The following is a 236-nucleotide window of genomic DNA, read 5'->3' as shown; positions in this document are numbered from 1 at the left end:
GGGGATGTGCCCACCCGACATTCCCAAGGGGTACCGGCACACCGCTGCAACAAGACCAGCAGGATGCTGAGTGGGCATCCCTCCTCACCTCCCTGGACGAGGTATGTGCTGAAAGAGGTATGTGCATGGCACTGCCGAGGATCAGCTCAGCACTCTCCATCCCTCTGGGTTACAGAGGGCGCATGAAGCGTGATGGGATGGTCCCCAGCAGACGCCTGACTGGGGAAATGGAGCTG

Source organism: Apaloderma vittatum, unplaced genomic scaffold, assembly GCF_000703405.1.
Source record: "Apaloderma vittatum isolate BGI_N311 unplaced genomic scaffold, ASM70340v1 scaffold25597, whole genome shotgun sequence".
Lineage (NCBI taxonomy): Eukaryota > Metazoa > Chordata > Aves > Trogoniformes > Trogonidae > Apaloderma > Apaloderma vittatum.
Note: the sequence above shows the minus strand (reverse complement) of the source record.